The sequence below is a fragment of the Balaenoptera borealis genome (genome assembly GCF_965194805.1).
Source record: "Balaenoptera borealis genome assembly, chromosome: 5".
Lineage (NCBI taxonomy): Eukaryota > Metazoa > Chordata > Mammalia > Artiodactyla > Balaenopteridae > Balaenoptera > Balaenoptera borealis.
This window is the reverse complement of record NC_138862.1, coordinates 84,941,677-84,961,143: the sequence shown is the minus strand read 5'-3', so window position 1 is coordinate 84,961,143 and position 19,467 is coordinate 84,941,677. Positions and strand designations below refer to the sequence as shown.

The following is a 19,467-nucleotide window of genomic DNA, read 5'->3' as shown; positions in this document are numbered from 1 at the left end:
TTTCCTCAAGCAGTCTCCATCCCCACATAGCCTTCCTCTATATTCTCTTTGTATTAAATTAACCTGTTTCCAATTCTGATCTTCCACTAGTCCGAGCAACTTAAAGTCCGGGACTATAGCAACAGTATGTCTGTACTACTGTCTCCCTCCTTTGTTGTGTAAATACATGCGATATAGCATACAGTCACAAGTGAAAAAATTTGAGCTACCCTGCCTAGGTTTGAAACCTGACTGCCATTTACTAGCCATTTACTCTGAATTTGGGGGCTATACTTAAAGTAACTGTAACCTCACTTTTCTCAGATGTGAAATGGGAATAATACTTACCTTACAGTTTTGTTGAGAGACTTAAGTGACTAGATAGATGATAGATAGATAGATGGATATTTTGAATGACACTTGACACATAGCAAGTGCTGGTTAAGTGTTAACTATCATCATCATCAGATTTGTAGTCTTGACAAGAGGTGGCTGGTTCCCTGTAATGCCAAGGATTACCATAATACTTGTTTGGATTTACCTGACTTCCAGGTTATTCAGATGCAATGGTTAATACTGATGCTTTGTGTTCTGGTCTACTGGCACAAACTCTAGTCCAGAGTGGCTTGTCTCAAAGCATTTGTTATTTAAAAAGAACTAGCTATTTATAAGGGGTTGGGGGAGGGGAACCACCAAGAAATAAAGACAAAAAAAGGAAAAAAAAAAGAAAATTGTGGTATTATTGGTAATGACCTTGAAACATAAGAAATATTTCTTAAAAGAATTTGTGAGGCTGTTAATTTTAGGAGATTATGTTCAAAATGCTGAATTTCTTTAGAATGACACATTTGTTGAGAAGAAAAGTACTAAGAAAAAGAAAAAAACTCAGCAAAAAAAAAAAAAAAAAAAGCTAGCCAGGGAACTGCAAGAAACTCAAGCCAATATGTAGCTTGCATCTGCTGGCAATACCCTCATCAAAGAAGGAAATAAGATACAAAACTGAAATTGCTATTCAAAGAAACTTGATAAACAAAATAATCCATTCAATTTAACAGATGGCTGTACAATAGTGTGTGCCATGACTAAAATATCTGACCCACCCACCTACCCGCTGGTAGTGCTACCAAAAACATCAATTTAAACTGGCAACCTGAAATGTACCAAATAAAACTGGCTATAACTACAACGTCAGCAAAATTACATTCATGCTGAAAAGACTGGACATATTCCAAGTGCATCATCTAAAAAGTGTACTTCCAAATGCTCTTTCTCTCTGCTTGGCCCAGGTATATATTTTGTCCTTACAACATTTTTACCCCTAGTTCAGTTCACTGGTTCTCTAATTCCAACAACATAATCAAAGCTATGCTCAATCTAGTTCATCTCAAGAGATCTTCATGTTACCTCTACTGTGTTCCAAGCCTGTGGTAGTTGCTAGAAATATACAGTAAATGACACATTATCCCAGATCTTGATGTTTACACTCCAGGGCTGTTTATTTGTTTAGCAATAAACCGAAGCAACACTTTGGATATATTTGAGTCTCTGTAAATCTGGAATCGCTAAATGAATAATTCATGTTGACCCGCTGGTCAGCACTTTCTGGACTACCATACTTCCATTAAGAACGTGCACGTCACCTAGTTTAAGGTCGCCATTATTGACTGGTCTAAAAGATTTGTTATAAGGCAAAAGAAACTTTATCACTTTGCAACCCAAATCTGATCAATAAGAAAGTTACTTCTGGACTTCCCTGGTGGCGCAGTGGTTGAGAATCTGCCTGCCAATGCAGGGGACACGGGTTCGAGCCCTGGTCTGGGAAGATCCCACATGCCGTGGAGCAACTAGGCCCGTGAGCCACAACTACTGAGCCTGCGCGTCTGGAGCCTGTGCTCCGCAGCAAGAGAGGCCACGATAGTGAGAGGCCCGCGCACCGCGATGAAGAGTGGCCCCCGCTCGCCGCATCTAGAGAAAGCCCTCGCACAGAAACAAAGACCCAACACAGCCAAAAATAAATAAATTAATTAATTTAAAAATAATAATAATAAATACTCCCTCACTCAACCTGATGTGGTCTCTCCCTGCTTGGAACCCTTAGCCATTTGATAAAAAAAAAAAAAAAAACTTAAAAAAAAAAAAAAAAAAGAAAGTTACTTCTTATCTTTAAGGCTTCCATGTATATAACTGAATGTTTGAGCAATGGCTTTTTATACTCATAGTGCCTTTCATGGGTACTGTGAATACTCCAGCGTGAAGCAATGTCATACTTCAGGAAAAACAAAACTCGAAGCACAAATGAAAAGTGTCAAAAAATTAATCACTACATTTCCCTGTTGCCTAATTTCTCGATTAACTTCTGATGGGCCTTGAGGCAATGAATAAAAATGCTCAAACATAAAGGATTTTCAAAGGAGGTGAACTTTTACTGCACAGTATTTCTGACAGCTTATTCCTAAGCAAAGCAACTGTTGTCCCTGGGGACTCATTCAACATTCATTCGAATAGTGGAAAAAGAGACCCAGTTTGGAAGATGTTTTTCTGGAGTACAGAGGGGGACTTTGATCCTAGCTCAGATAACAGCTGCCCTCCATGAGAGGGTTTTCTGGTTGCTCTATCCCTCAGGCCAGGTGAGTCTCACGGGAGGTGTCTAGTTGACCTCAAAGCTCAGCCAAGCAACTGATACCTGAGGGAGGGTCTTTGAGTGGGCAAGGGAGCCTGGCATCGAGTGTTATCATTCTGTCAGTCTCTCTCTTGGCTAGACACAGAGCACACAGGAAAGGGACTCCTAAAGGGAATCAAGTCTCACCTTGATTTTCCCCCCATTGTAAAATTAAAGGAAGGCAGGAAGCCAAAATACCATGATAGATTTTAATCTCTACCATTGCATTTTCTCACTATTCTGGAATTGTAATAAAGTGTTTCCTTTCAAGTTCCTGACCCTTGGCTTTTAAATACAAAAAGAAAGGTGAATATGTATGATTAATATCTTAGAAGAAAATAAAATGTGTCATATAGTTAATAAAGTAGGCGTGGAAGAATACAAGACTACATCACTTTGTAGAAGCCATTTTTCCTTTAGAATGAGGGAAATTTGCGAAAGACTTGGAGCATCCCCTTTAAAATGTAAGAGACTAACCTAAATATTGACACTGTGAGGTAAAATTATGTCTGTCATTATTTGTTGTATTTCTAATATGGGACATCAAGGGAATCACTGAAGTTAACAAAGACATAAAAAATCATTTTAATGATAAAAATTTGATTGAAAAGATAAATACCAAATAGACCTCCAGCCATCACAAAATTATCCTGCCATTCATAATTAGATATGCCTTTATCCTTCATTCATGTACTCATTTAATAAATATTTATTGAGCTTTTATTATGTGCAAGGCATTGTTTTAGACACTTTAGGGCCTAAAGATCTCAATGACAGTTCCTATACATAACAGAATGGATTAAAACTGTACATGGTAGGAAATGATAAATGCCAAAGAGATGACATAAACTAGAGGACTTAACAGACCTCTCAATGACCACAAGACCCATGAGCAGTTTTGGTTCCAACTACTAATTCAATTAAAAGCTAATTTCAGGATGGTAGGATACTTAGCCACTCTCCTCCTCTGTCACAAAGGGGGAAATGGGCTGCTACTGGCCCACAGAGAGACAACAGCACCCCTCAACACCAGTAAGAATGGTCATCATCAAAAAGTCTACAAACAATAAATGCTGGAGAGGGTGTGGAGAAAAGGGAACCCTCCTGTACTGTTGATGAGAATGTAAATTGGTATAGCCAAGATGGAGAACAGTACGGAGGTTCCTTAAAAAACTAAAAATAAAGCTACCATATGACCCAGCAATCCCACTCCTGGGCATATATCTGGAGAAAACCATAATTCGCACCCCAGTGTTCATTGTAGCACTATTTACAATAGCCAAGACATGGAAGCAACCTGAATGTCCATCAACAGAGGAATAGATAAAGAAGATGTGGTACATATATGCGATGGAATATTACTCAGCCATAAAAAAATAATGAAATAATGTCATTTGTAGCAACTTGGGTGGACCTAGAGATTATCATACTAAGTTAAGTAAGTCAGACGCAGAAAGACAAATATCATATGATATCACTTATATGTGGAATCTTAAAAAAAAAATGATACAATGAACTTATTTATAAAACAGAAACAGACTCACAGACTTTGAAAACAAACTTATGGTTACCAAAGGTGGGGGAGGGATAAATTAGGAGTTTGGGATTAACATATACACATTGCTATATATAAAATAGATAATCAACAAGGACCTACTGTACAGCACAGGGAACTCCACTCAATATTCTGTAATAACCTATATGGGAAAAGAATCTGAAAAAGAATGGATATATGTGTATGTATAACTGAATCACTTTGCTGTACACCTGAAACTAACACAGCATTGAAAATCAACTATACTCTAATATAAAATAAAAATTAAATTAAAAAAAAAAGCTAATTTCATGATGGTAGGATATCTAGCCAATCTCCTCCTCTGTCACAAAGAGGAAAATGGGCCGTTATCGACCCACAGAGAGATGATAGCACCTCTCCATAGATCCATGAAGGTGAGTGAAGGCAATTTGCCTGCATCTCTGTCTCCTCTCTTCTTCCAATCCTTATCCTCTGGTGTGAAGCATGACACTGGCTGCAGTAAGACAGCTCAGACAAGAAGAGAAAGAAAATCGCTTCTCCAGTTTTCTTTCAGCCACCTTGCGTTCTTGGGTAGACCTCCCTGGCTCATCTGGAAATATATGTTCAAAGACCCATCACCTAAAGGGAAGTCTGGTGTTACATCTTGAGCTGACACTCCTCAGTGACAGCAAGAGCCAGAGGATTGATGAGGGGAAGGGTGGAGATATTTGTCTTTCCCCACAAGGAAGCCACCTTCCTTTGAGTCCTCCAAAGCTAAAAAGGTTATTAATAAGAACTATAGTCAAGCATTCAGGAGCAGTGTGTGTAAAACACACACATGTGTCAAAGGCACAAATTCCACATGACAGTTTTGTGTCATAGATCAATAAGCCAGTGAAACGTGCTGCCATGTGCGCTGGACACCTGCTCAATGATTCTGTTTTTCTTTAGAGGAGATTTTTAATACTTAAGATAACAAGACTAGTGGAAGAAACCCAAGTTTTCACCCTAGCATTATGTATCAATTATACCCAGATGTGTCCATTCCTTCTCCTTTTTCCTTACTCTTTTTAACACTTCAGATTGCCCATGGAAAGATTCAATTAGGAAATCTGCTTTCTGCCTTGACTTGTTCATCCCTGTGACTTCACTTGGACTCTTAATCTTTTTTATTTTTATCCTTTTATGAGGATTTTACTTTTTATTCCCTTTCTGATATTACCCTTCTGGAGACTTTCACTGTGAATATCTTTTAAAATTATCCCTACATCATAGTGCTTTTTTGACATATGTCCACCTACCGATTTCTGTATATCTATATATGCATGCATACCTATATACATATGGATATGGATATACATATAGATATACATCTATCATGCTGGGGCTGCAGTATCAGCATTACCGCATATTCTGCATGGACTCTTCTTTTAAACAGCCAACCAGAACATCTTTGATTGTTTTCAAGATATACGCTTGTCTTTTCATTATTTTCCTGTGGCAGCCTCAAGAAGTTCAGAACCACATCTGGGTAGCAAAAAATACCTCAAGTGCCATCTTCTGCCATAAAGGCTTGGGAGTTGAACTATTTGAACAAGAAATCCTCTGGAATTCTTCTGTATGATATCTCCACTCATTCTTCCCTTGCCTATTTCACTGTATGATTAGCTTCTAATACTGACTAGATGAATCTTGCTATTGGTTAGCTATATGTTTTAACACTGATCTTTCATAATGTAATACACATCTGTTTATCCAACTGGTATACTAGCTGCATACTGCATTAGGCACCAATTAGACCACAAGTGTCTCAAATTCTGTATCTCCCAAACTGAATGTATTGTAAAGTTCGTTCTCCTCTAGTGGATGGACATAGAGTCTGTCATACAGAGTGAAGTAAGTCAGAAAGAGAAAAATAAATACCGTATGCTAACACATATATATGGAATCTAAAAAAAAAAAAAAAATGGTTCTGATGAACCTAGGGGCAGGACAGGAATAAAGACGTAGATGTAGAGAATGGACTTGAGGACACAGGGAGGGGGAAGGGTAAGCTGGGACGAAGTGAGAGAGTAACACTGACATATATACACTACCAAATATAAAATAGATAGCTAGTGGGAAGCAGCTTCATTGCATGGGGAGATCAGCTTGGTGCTTTTTGACCACCTAGAGGGGTGGGATAGGGAGAGTGGGAGGGAGACGCAAGAGGGAGGGGATATGGGGATATATGTATACGTATAGCTGATTCACTTTGTTATACAGCAGAAACTAACACAACATTGTAAAGCAAGTACACTCCAATAAAGATGTTAAAAAAAAAAAAAAAGTTTGTTCTCCTCTATTTTCCATCACAGTCAAAGGTATCACAGCCCCCCAGTCACTCCAGCCATGAACCTGGGAGTTGTCCTTAACTCTTTACATCTCTGAGGTTCCCTCACAAGTTCCATCCCCATTTACCCTCCGAAATCTAATCAGTCCTTAAGTCCTGTTGATTCCTACCTCCTAAATACCTCTCAAATCCACCCATCCTTCTATTCTCACTTCCTGAGTTCAAGATGCATGATTCCTTTCTTGGACTATTGCCGTAGCTCCATTATCTGTCATTCTGCTTCTATTTTTGCTTCATTCCATTCACACACTACATCAGAAGCATCTTTGGAAAGTGAAAATCTGATCATATTAGTTGCCTGATTAAAGCCTTTCATGACTCCCACTGCTTCAGAATAAAATGAAAACTTCTAGGCACAGCATTGGTCCTTCATGATAGATCCACCTTTATGGTCTCATCTGTCTACTACTCCATTCCCAACACACACACCCTACCTTCCAGCCATAGCAATTATTTGTTGTTACTTTTGTTATGTGAACTATGGTTTAAGCTACCACTTCAACCTCTAAATTTACCACATCAGTCTGTACATACAATTTACAGGCTGATGGACTTAAGAACAGTAAATTATTATTTAAGGCACATCTCACATCCTCTGGAAGCCTATTTCTACATCTGTGCTCCTCCTTCTTCGGGCCCCACAATGGAGAATGAACCATTCTTGCCTTTGTGCCCTCAATTATATTATGCACATACTTGTATCTAGTTCATACTCCACTTTATTTGTTTATCTCTCTGCCCTCCCTCCCTCCTCCCAATCCTGCCATCACCAGGCTGACCTTTTTAAAGATACAAAACATCTTTTATTCCTTTGGTATTTTCATCACATCACACATTGCCTGCCTCATAGTAGGAATTCCACAATGAATATGAACATTTTTCAAAAAACATGAATACTATAAATTCAGATACAATAAAAAAAACTGTATCAAGCATAACTTAAACTTTCTTCTTGACTTGTGATTTTGTTAGCCTTATTCTAGTTATCTGAATTAAAAGTGTTTAAAATTTGGTTAAATGAGAATTTGCTATGTCTCTTTCCTAGTTGATATAATAACCATATCTTTATATAATAAACAATTTAGTGCCTCTGTGGAATAGTAAATTTGCAAGCCAATACATTCTGAGTATTCAGAAATAAACTATCTAGCACAAATTGACAACCACTGGGCAATGAATAACAAAATGTCTCAAAATTCTTCTAAAACATATACATAAGAAAACACATCTCTTAGAACTTTGTGTTCCAAACCTGTAATAGATTATAAGCAGAAAATTAAAATGAGAGAGAGGAACTGCTACAGGCAAACCTATAAGCTACAGCAAGAAAAGACAGCTGTTAGCCAGGGAGAAGACATAAAATTTAAAAAAGTAAACCTAAAACCTCAAAAGGGAAAATTATCCAGGGCCAGTAACAGTAGGAAAAACAGTAATCTGTATCTTAACTAGCCTGTGAATATTGCTGAATTACTCTATACAGGTAGTAAATAGCATATAGTGTACAGTTATTGTTTACATTGATAACCATACTTTTTCAATCAAACTTACGTTCAGTATATTCTGAATAAAAATTAAAGGAATGGTGTAAAACACTTTAGAATTTTGTCAAAATTATTAATTTTTAAAAACTATTTAAATCTTCTTTATCTAAGATATTCGGAATAACCCATTCTTAAATATTTATTCAATTTGAATAATAAATAGAGGTATCATTTATTTAATACCTAAATGCTATACGTGCTGCACTTTAACAAAAGCCTATAGGATAAGTATTATTATCCCTGTTTTACAGATGAAGACACCAAGGCCCAGAAAGTTTGGGTAGATCACCTATGGTCACTCAGCTAGCAAGCAGCTAAGTAGAGATTTGATATAAGATACTTTCATTCTTGTTGTCAACTGAAATTTGAATGACTGAGAGTTCATAAGATTATTTATTAATAAATTGATCTGTAGAAGTTCAACTTGAGCGCCTGCCTTCAGTTCATAAATTTGTGCCACAACTGAGTTTCCTTTCACAGTGAAAAAACACTTAAAATAATTGCTTCACCAAGATAACCTCAGCAAAAGCAGAAATCATCCAGGATGAAATGTTTCTTATGTAATGCCATGCGTATCTGCTAATAGAGAACTAAGCATTTACTGAAGTAAGCTGTAAAAAGCACATGAATTTATTGCTATTTCTCACAGGCAGTCAAAAGTTGAGCAGCTTTTTAGTTAGGATGTAATAAAGTCATAATCATCTGCAAACAACAAGGATTCTTGTAAATGAAGACATACAAAACACACCAGCAAGAAACATAAAAGCCAAAACAACTGCTAGCATTGATATCTTAATGAAAACAATAAAAACAAATATTTGAGGCAATTTTTAATCTAAAAAATAGATTAATATGAATCTTTTAAACTGTTAGTGTAATCATTAAAACACTAGGAATGTACCTAAGAGTTATTTATTTAAGGGCTTTGTTCTTGAAAGTCATTACATTATCCAATAAAGACTAAAGAGGTTATATTCTCTAAATTATTTAGGTGTAAGAGTTAGCCTTCAGCCAGGTGTTCTGTTTATGCAGATGGCAAAATAAATTATTCAGAAATAGAAACAGGTAAAACAGATGGAAAAGCAGAGTAAACCAAGAAAGCCGTGAGCAGCTGCTTAACAGGCCCCCAGTAAAACACCCAGTTCTACATCATGGTCCAAGTTACCCAGTTAGGAAGAGTTCTAGATAAATACACTGTTGTCCACTTCTCAAAAACACTTCTGGGACCTTGAACTCACTTCAGTGATACTGTATTTAAAATATGTCAACTGAAATTCTTTATGGAAACAAATGTCTTAACCTAAACCATGAAATATTCCTGAGAGCAGTTTTCCTACCAGATGGGAGAGTGAATTGTATTTCCAAATCACTTGACTCTTTTAAGAAAGTAATAATTCTTATATTTATGCAACAAGAACTGTATTAGGTTTCCTCCTAGCACCTTACAGAAATTGATGGAGTTGTCCATTAAGACCCCTCCCCTTTATTTTTTTAACATCTTTATTGGAGTATAATTGCTTTACAATGGTGTGTTAGTTTCTGCTTTATAGCAAAGTGAATCAGGTATACATATACATATATCCCCATATCTCTTCCCTCTTGTGTCTCCCTCCCTCCCACCCTCCCTATCCAACCCCTCTAGGTGGTCACAAAGCACCGAGCTGATCTCCCTGTGCTATGAGGCTGCTTCCCACTAGCTATTTTATATTTGGTAGTGTATATATGTCCATGCCACTCTCTCACTGTCCCAGCTTACCCTTCCCCCTCCCCGTATCCTCAAGTCCATTTTCTAGTAGGTAAGACCTCCTTTTGACAGCAAATTTCTGCCTCTTATTTCACTGATTCACTGATTCAATGCCTATGGTAAAGTTGCCAGAAAGACCTACTTTTTGGTAAATTCTGCAACTAGAAGAGTTTTATAGTGGCATACCATCATCATAGCATGGTGATATGCTGAAGAAATTCTGGAAAGTAACCTGTTTACAGAAATGGACCATTAAGGGAAAAAATGTTCAGAGCTCTACATATACCTGTCTTCATTCAGCTCATTTAATAAGGCAAACAGAGACTACCCACTTAAGGGAGGAGGTCAGTTCAAGCATAGGCATGTTAATTTCTCTCCCACCAGTGTTTTTACTGACCAAATGAGAACGTCAGACTATCAGCAAGATCCCTTGAGCTCTTGTACCCTGCAAGTCTATATAAATTTGGAGAAGGGAAAAAAACAGCAGTGAAAGCAAATGAAATCCATAAGCAAAAGCACTTTGAAAAACATCTTGTCTGCATCTTGTGCTTTCACTTTTAATCTACTTTGTAGAATTTAGAACTACTATTTCATAGAACAATTTTTAGTTAAAAAGAACCAACCATATATGCTTATCACAAATAGAGATTAAAAGAGGAAAACTATGGTATAAGCTAAAGATTCAATCTTCTAAATGGTTTCTATGATTTGGGTGTTTGGTATATAGTGTGAAAGCTAACCATTCAAATATTTGAATTGTTCACTTTCCACTGAAACCATTTGGTATTGTGTATATACTGCCTAAAAAACTTGTTTTGAACCAGTTTCGAAAAAGCATGTCTAAATAGTCCACTGAAATACTTCAAAGGTTGGATATTGAAGACGCTGTCTTTATTGACATTGCCATTTTGTCTAAATATTACCATTAACCCAGGCTCTTGTCCTGGCATTATCCAAATTGAATTTGCTTGATTTCATTCACTCAAAGAATAGTTTACTTTTCCCACATGGCCACATTGTGAAAGGGAACTCATGGTCTAGTAGGGAAGACAAATATGTAAGCAAATAATTACAACTCAGTGGAAGGGGCTATGATTACTGTGCTGGCTTCTCAGTATTGGCCTTGGCCCCATTTCACCTATTTTGCCCTTTATTTAATATTCTTTCTTTAAGAGACGTTGCTATCATAACCTAAGATGTTTATGTAAAAAGTACATTTTATAATATCTCTATAAATGGAAAATCAGCAACCTTTGTCAATAACAGATAGCAACTCATAAAAAATACATAACCACTAAAGTAAATATATTTGTTAGTGAACTACCTAAAAACCCCCTTGTATACCATAGGTGGAATACATAGTACAGAAGTGGTAGTTTTATTGGTCATGCTAAGAATCCTGGGCTTTCTCTTAAAGGATTCTTTTTTTCATTTAACAAGTGTGTACTGAGCACCTATTATGTGCCAGGAACTATTCTCTGATGGTGATCACAATCTACGTAGAGACTTTAAATAGTGCAATGACAGAAACTGTATTGCACTCTAGAAAGTTTAGTTTTTAATTTAGTTTGGAAGATTAACTGAAAGGGCACTGAGACTATGAGAGTAGGGGTTAAGACCCAAATGATGACTATAATAATTGACATAGAGATGATGAGAGTCACTTCAATGCATGTGCAGGAGGACACGCCAACAGGACTTGCGGATTATTGGGTTGTGGGGAGTACAGGAGAGGAATGTGTCAAGGATGATAGCCAGGTTTCTGTCCTGGGTAACTGAGTACAGTTAGGTATCACGTTCCTGGATTCATCTGGTACCTGGCATGTTTAGTGGATCATTAAAGGTCCTTATCGCCACCTTAGAGATTTACTGATGAGACATTATGGTATCAGTTTCATTATGTACTTTTATAAGGGTAAGTTTACAAAAATAACTGTATAGATATTGACATGTTGGGGCAGGGAGATAAATTGAGCCAAGTGATTTAAGACATGAAATAGACCCCAAACTGCATTTTGCCTTTCTGAAAAGTTGAATTCACTCACAGACTTTGTACAAGGGCAGTCTAAGACGGCCTCAGAAAATAAAAATCCAAGGCTCTGAAAAAATAACGTGGTCCTTGAGTTGCTCATTCCCCTTTAAAAACAAACAAACAAACAGATGAGAACTGTTGTAAATGATGAGGAACAGATGGCAAAATTGTTGATAGTCCGATAATGTCCCTGGAAGCATGTCCCCATCCTTCAGGTGTGGCCTCCACTTTTGCCTCAGTCAATAATGAATGCTTCTGATGAAGCAAGCAAAGGTATAAAGATACCTAATTATTACTCAGAACAGAGATGTCAGTCAGCACAAGCAAGAACAGCCACACTGACCTTCTGTCAACAGGAAGAGGCTCCTGTTACAGCTGCTCTTTGCTGCATGATCCAACAGGTTATTACAGCCATTCTTTAGAGTAAAAGCAAACAAGTCAAACACATAGTCGCTTTCAGTAAACTGACATATATTATGGGACACCCTATGCATACTCTTAAGGTAATTACTTTCATCCTTACAAAACTATCATTTAATCTTCTAGTTAGGGCATATTGAAAGTTGGAAATTTATGGATATGATTGATAAAGTTGCTTTGGGGAGTCTGAAACCCAAAAACACTTAGATGTCTAACTATTCAGGATCTTGGAATTTTTTAAACACTTCTTCTGTAGAGATGAAATCCAGAAAGAATAAACGACAGGCATAACTAGAAAGTGGCAAGAGTTGGATGGAAAACCCAGACGTGCTGATTTCTAATCCATTCCGTACTAACAAGAAGCAGTTTTCCTGAACGTCTCCCAGGCATGCATCCAGCTTTTAGCAATTAAATTCAAACATACGTCTACTCTTTAGGAAGACCAGCACCTATATCCCAGCCCCAGGCAGCCATCTTTCACAGGTGGCTTCAATAGCATTGTTGAGAAAACAGCTCAAAGTGCCAAAGACATTGATGCAAGGTCCAAAGCATCATTTTTACATAGGAAGCACAATGCATTTGGGTTTTTTTAAATGTATCTATTAATTTCTATAGTGAGTTCTTAGAATTTCACTGTAACAAAATAGACACTTCACCATTAATAAAAGAATGATTTTCAAGCAAATCTTTGATCCAGGAAAATGCTTCTCGTTCTATGAAAGAGCTACTGTGCATACGTTTACAAAAATGAGGCTAACATTTAAACACTTCTTCAGAGAATCTCACTTGAGAAAGGGTGGCTCATAATGGCTCATCAAAGAAATGTTGCCTCTCAGAATTGCTTTTTAAAGAAAGCTAAACACAGATCCCACCAACTTTTCAATGCTGACATAATTCAGAAACTTTTCTTTTGCAGAAGACTCAGAAGCTCTAGCTTTACAGTGCCTGAGGCTGAGGAGCAGGAGTTGGGAAATGAAATGTATTTAGATATTTCTATGAGCAAGAAGAGAAACACCCCGAACTACTCAACAGATTTTTTTAATACTTGAAAATATGTATGGTATATATAGCATTATCATCTCAAATTTAATATCACAGTCCTGTGACACTCCCTGACTAGGTCAGACAACAACAAAAGCTATGCTGGTTGTGTCTGTTTGTTCTGCTTAATGGAAGTATGAGAGCCCACTATGTGCTACCCAGTGCTGAGAGAATGAGTGGAGGATGGAAGGAAATGATATAGAAATAAATACAACAGGGTCACCAACTCCCAAAGACTCTAAAATGTAATAGAAAAGATGTAAAAGCAAATAATAGAAAGAGATGCTGAACATGAAAGTATTTGCATTCTGTTCTGGAAATGTGTTAGTGAGTCCTGTCTCAGTCTGAAGTAAAGAAGGAAGTAATTTTGAAATCCTCTTTATGTGCAATAACTCATCTGTTCAATCATTTTATCATTCATTCAGCAAATGTTTACTGAGGATCCACTGCAAAAACAAAGCAAAATCCATGGCCCCACGAAGCTTCATTCTAGGGAAAGCAGACAGACAATAAGCAAAAACAAATAAATATATGTTTTGGTAACAGTACTATGAAAAAAGTTAATAGGTTATATAGAACAGAGTTTGCAAGGGGGCAGAGGTTATAAGAAGAATTAAGGATGCTACTACATAAAGGGTGTAAGAGCAGACCTTGCTGATGAGATCTGAGCTGAAAGGAGAAAGTATTGAGGGAGGGAGCCATGTGGGTATCTAGGGAACACGTGTTCAACACCACAAGCACAAAGGCCCAGAGACACACCAGGGAGGCATATGCGGCTGCAGTAGACTGAGCAGAGAGCAGAGCGGTAGAGGATGAGGTCAAAGAAGTAACTGAAAAAAACAGATGCAGGTTTTGGATATCATCTCCAGCAAGAGTCACTAACTAATATTAAGCCGTATATATTTATATGTACCTCCATTATGTCTAATAGGAAAACAGCAGGTGATAAAATCACAGGGGATAATTTCTTATAATTAATATCATTGCAAGACTAAAATATATGGAAGGTTGAAAAACACCTTCTTCTATATGCATCTCCATTCACTCTGATGCAGCAGGGTTGCCCTGGGGAGAAGGGAATGACAGAAAAAACTAAATAACAACAAAAACAACAAGCCTTGTATATGTCCATTCACAACTATTACGTTACTAGCTCCCTCCTTGAAGAGCTGAAATTTTCCCTGCAGTTAAAAGATGTTCCTGTCTTCTTTATCAATCTTTGTAATCAGATAAGTAAGGAAGATTACAAGTGTCACGTCCCAACCCTGGGGCAGTATCAGACTGAGTAAAAAGCTGCTTTCTTTGCTGTAGCTTGCCATATGCATTTTCACATCATGAGGTTCTTTACTGCTTGAAAAATTAACGTTGGTGAATCCCCTTAATTGGCCCTGACTGGCTGAACTCGGGAAAGGTGCCAATTATACAGTCTTCCTGATTTCCAGGGTTTATAGAGTACACATTTTCTGAGAGATAGTGACATTATTTTCTGATTTACTTTAAAGGTTTATACCACTAAGCAGTAAAACTTCTCAAGAGTATTTTAATTAACACATCTTTGATTCATTAGGCTGTTATGGTTCAGAATAAAAAAAAAATTGAAGGACACATTAAGCAGGAATGGGAAATGTAGAAGAAATACTGTTACTGTCTGGGAAAGAGAAAACCCAAATTCTGGTTATCTCACTGCAAAACTGGGCATGATGGTGATGATGCTGGACAATTATTTACAAGGATTCCTCCAGATCCAAGATTCCAAAAGATGTGCTAGCCACTGGTGAACTTTTTGCTCAGATGTCCAGGTCTGCCATTCATCTACAGCTTTCTCATTAAGCAATGTTGAACTGTTTTGCTGAGTCCCTGTTCTAGCATTTCTGAAGAATATTCCAGTTATGTGGTAGTGCCATTTATCAGGGAAAAGATATCATAGTTAAGTTGCCATTATCTACCTAGAGACTTTTCTTTCATTCAAATTATTTCCTAAAATGGGTGTGTGCTTCTCCCTATCTTTGGGGAGGGGGACATATAAGAATAAGGCTAAGATTTTAATTTTTTATTCCTCCAAATGTAAATAGAGACATATTTGTGTCTCTGTAACCATTCTCTAAACCATTTTCATTATTTCGACAATTTAATTTCAATATGTGTTTGGCTGCAACTGCTCCAAGTTCTCAGTGCCCTACTCTCTGACATTACCCACAACTTAGCCTTACTGGAGTAAATGTGTATGGCCACAGGAAGGTTTAAGTTTGCTAATACTCCCTGAAACCACAGCTGTCTCCAACAAGCTTCCACCGCCTTGGCTTCACAGTGTACCAGTCCAGTGAAGTCGACCCTGCAATCCCAGTGAAATGTCAGATTTTTTTGCTTTTTTTTTAATTGACTTTGAAGAATAGTTTGTATGTTCTAAGTGGATAGTTGTGCTTCTTTTTTTTTTTTTTCCTATTCTTAATAGTTTCTCACTTTATTGCTTTGTGCTCAGGGAATACGGTCTGTCTGATTTCAGCTTTCTGCAGTTAGCTGAGATCTTCTTTACAGACTAACAATACATGGTTAATTTTCTGTGCCATATGTGTTTGACAAGACAGTATATTCACTGTTTTTTGGATGTAAAGTTAAATATTAAACATGTTAATAATGTTATTTACAACTCTAGCTCCTTTCTTGTTTTTGTCTAATTGTTCTGTTATTTTCCAGGGAGTTGTCTCCCACTGTGATTGCAGCTTGATCATTTTCCTTTGTACTTTTAACTGTTTTTGATTTATATACTTCAAAGCTATGCTGTTAGATACATAATGTTCATGACTGTTGTATATTATTGTTGATTTCTCCTTTCCTCAATGTGAAATACCCTTCTTTATCCCTTTTGATGCTTTTTTTCTTGGACTCTATTTTGTCTTATGTTAATTTAATAATACTTAAACTTTATTTTAGTTAGCATTAACCTGGTATGTATTTCTTGCCCTTGATTTTAAATTTACCTAAGTAATTTGTTTTGGATATCTCTTATAAATCAAATATAGTTGGGGGTTTTTTTAACGCAAGCTGAGAGTCTTTTAGCAGTAGAAATACATTTATTGTGATTACTTATATACTAGAATTTCTTCTTGCCATCATAACTTAAATTTTCTGTTTACTTTGTCACTGATTGTATTTTTCACCATATTCTCCTTTTGTTCTGTTGATTAAGGGTAGAATAGAATTATTGTACTAATTTGGGAATAGAAAGAATCGTTCTATTGATTTTCCTATATGGCTTGAAGGTTATGCATTCCATTTCAATTTTTCCAGTTGTTACCCTTAGATTTCCAACACATATATTGAAGGTATATTTTCTACCAGTGAGAAGATTTAATTAGAAGTGAGATCCCTTAACATACTTTCCTGATGCTATTCATCTCATCTATTGAGTTTTTGATTGTAATATCAATTTTTTAAAGTATTTTATTTTTTTAATTGGTGATACACACACATAGGAAAAAACAAATCAGAAAGTACAAAAAGGGTTACCATCAAATATAAATCTCTCTTACATCCCTGTCCGCTAGCCTTCCAGTTCAGTTCCCCAGAGACAACAGCTGGTCCTAATTTCTTGTGTATCCTCCCAGAGACAGTTTGTGTGTATGCAGCCTTGGAGTCAGGCTTTTTTTTTAAACACAGTAGTATCATACTCCATACGCTATTCTGCTTTTGTGTTATGTTTATTTAGTTTGCCTTTGTTTTACCTAGAAATATATTTTTTATATCTTTTAATATAAATACATATGGAGCCATTTCATTTTTCCACCAATTTTTCTAGATTTTCTTTTTTAAAAAAATTAAAGAGATAATATATTCATTGAAGAAGCGATATATTAATCACTCATTTTTTAAAACTAAGATATACAGTGTAAACTCTCTAGCTCTTATTCCCCTTTTGCCCAGTTTCCAGCACCAAACCAGGAACCCCTATTTCTATTTTCTTGCAATGTTCCAGAGTTTTTCTGTATAAGTACAATACAAATGCATGTATTTTCCTCCTCCTTATTCACAAAAGATAGCATAACATATACTTGCCTTTTCACTTAACAATTTATCTGAAGAGAACTTTCAGGATCTTACCCATAGAGTTTCTACATTAACTTTTACAATGGAATGGTACTTCATCATTTGCATGTACCATACTTTACTTAACCAGTCTATTAATGGACATTTGGTTTAATTCTAACTCTTGGCAATCACAAGAAATGCTTCAATAAATAGCCTCTCTCATATATTATTTCATTCACTTTGCAAGTCTATCTGTGCAAGTACATCACTTATATGCAAGAATATTTGTAGGATAAATTCCCAAATGTAGAATCATACTCTCTTTTAAATACATGGTTCTTCCTTGTATGGATTGCTATAATTCATTTAACCAGTTTCATGCTGGTAGATATTTTGATTGTTTCCAATATTGTGCTAATCAAAAAGAAATCTACAATTGATATCTTTACATACACACAAGTAAAATTTCATTTGTGTACATGCATATCTGTAAGCCAACTTCCTGGAGTCAAGGGCATTTTATAACTTGACATGTGTTGCCTAACTGTCTTAACTGTTCTTCATACAGACTGGACTGATATTACTTTCACCAGCAATGTAGGGGGATTTATCTTCTCACACTTTCACCAAATCAACGTGTTAGCAAAGCATTCAAACTTTACTAATTTACAGGCAAAAATGTTATCTAATTGTATTTTTAGTTTCCATTTTTCTTACCATGAGTGGGGTGGAGTATATTGTCAAATATTTAAGAACCATTTATATCCTCTTATTCTTGCCCATTTTCCTATTGTATTGTTGGGTTTTTATTGATTTATATTAACTCTCCATATATTGAGGATTTTAGTCTTTTGTGACAAATATTTAATCTCCAAAATCTCTAGCTGTTTATTTTTTATGGATGCAATAATCTCTTGGAATTCTCTGATATTAATTTTACTTATTTTAAATTCTTCTTCTGTTCGTTCTATTACTCCAAGAATGGGGGCTGATCTTTTTGAAAATCCCTGTACACCTGCTTGCTGTGTTTACTCTAACCCAGCCTCAGTGATTATGGGGGAAAGATAGGGCCTACTGGTATCCTGTTTTCTGGGTGTGGAGACTCCCTAGCCTTCCTGGGGAAAGAGGAGTAACTGCTTGGGGCAATACCCTGCCCCTTCTGGCTCCAGAGCCCTCTCACTTTAGCCCGTGGCCAGGCTCAGCTGCTGCCCACAATCTGCACAGGTGGGAGAGAGAAGGGGGAGGGACTGCTGTACAGCAGCAGCAGGGGCTGCCAATTACACACCCTGAGGTGTGCCTGGGGACCTTCCCTTCTCCTTAACAACTGACACTGAGCTTGGCTTTCCCCAGCATTGTTCCTACCTGGGATAAGTACTCTTTTGTGCAAGTTTTGGGCCATATTTTCTGCCAAATACCTCCTATGATCTGATCTTATGTAATTGGTTTGGTTTTTCGTTTGTGGGTTTATTTGTTTTAATAGTTAGGATTTCCTCAAGATTTCTGGTTTGCTATTCGCACTCTTTTTACAGCGCGGTTACTGATTTTTCACTCTCAAATACTGTTTCTGTCATTTTTCCGCATTTTTGGCCGCAAGAAAGGTGTACGCTTAGGATACTATCTTGATCTAATCTTCCCAAATTACTTTGAAAACCCAAAAGGTGGGAACAGTACCTACCTTTTCAATTGCACAGCTTTGCTCACTGTGGGCCTCTTGAAGTCAGGCATGAAAAAATATGTAACTTGGTACTTCTCTACCATGGTGTCTGGCTCATAAGACAATTCAATAAGTGTTCATTGTATGAGGAAAGGAAGGAAAGAAGAAAAGAAGGGGAAAAAAGTAATTTTAAGAATTATCTCTATTAAGGCCAATTCAACATGTTTTTATTGAATATAGTACTACGTGCCAGGCACTGCTAGGCGTGAGCATTACAGAAATGAATAAAACATTCTCCTTGCCCCCCTAAAGTGTGTATGTGTGGGCAAGAGAGAGAGAAAAGGATAGAAGTATGCTTCCTAAAGTCCAAAAGTTAATATCCTAACAGAAAACCTAATACATTGTAGCCTAATACCGGCTTTAGAGGGGAACAGAGAATTACTTGTTAACGGAATATTTCAAG

General features: G+C 36.8%; 1 long non-coding RNA gene across 1 annotated transcript in view; it reads left to right on the top strand.

The window, feature by feature from the left end:
- The window catches only part of LOC309629822, a 71,130-nt gene that overhangs the window by 43,807 nt on the left and 7,856 nt on the right, over positions 1 to 19,467 (top strand). The window contains exon 1 of the long non-coding RNA XR_014245243.1: positions 1 to 19,467. This exon is cut by the window's left edge and continues 43,807 nt beyond it. This is a non-coding gene — a long non-coding RNA (uncharacterized lncRNA).